Here is a 578-nt window from a genome sequence, read left to right as displayed (position 1 = left end):
ATCGTGGTGATGGGAATGATGTAGGCGGTGATGCTGCTGGTGTGACTGTGATGGTGGTGCTTGTGTTGATGATGTTTTACGATGATTATGGTGCTTTGGTAACACAAGTGGCAAGGTACCAGGAAGGCCTCCAAGGAAACGGAGTCGAGCCCAGTTGACATTATGAATTTAGGAAATGTTTCGTGCGAGGGAGCATGGTGATAATAATCGTGATGGTGATGGTAGGGATCATGAATATGCTAATAATACTAACAATAAAAATGATTCTAACAATAGTAGTATGACGAATGACAAAAATAACTATACCAGTGATAGAAGCAACATAACAATGATTTTTCATAATAATTTTCTGGTACTTTGCGATAACGAAAACAACATCAACAGAAAAAAATAATATCCCAAACATACATCTAAAAGACTGACTAACAACCCCCACCCCCAAACCCCCACCCCACCCCCACCCCCACCCGCACCCGCACCCCTACCAAAGCTCACAACATGGGCTGACATCTATTACGTCCCGGGCTGGCAACACCCCTCATATATGGAGTCGACATCACCTCAACACCTCTAAACTT

Source organism: Penaeus chinensis, chromosome 31 (genome assembly GCF_019202785.1).
Source record: "Penaeus chinensis breed Huanghai No. 1 chromosome 31, ASM1920278v2, whole genome shotgun sequence".
NCBI classification, from domain to species: Eukaryota; Metazoa; Arthropoda; class Malacostraca; order Decapoda; family Penaeidae; genus Penaeus; species Penaeus chinensis.
This window is presented reverse-complemented; position numbering follows the sequence as displayed.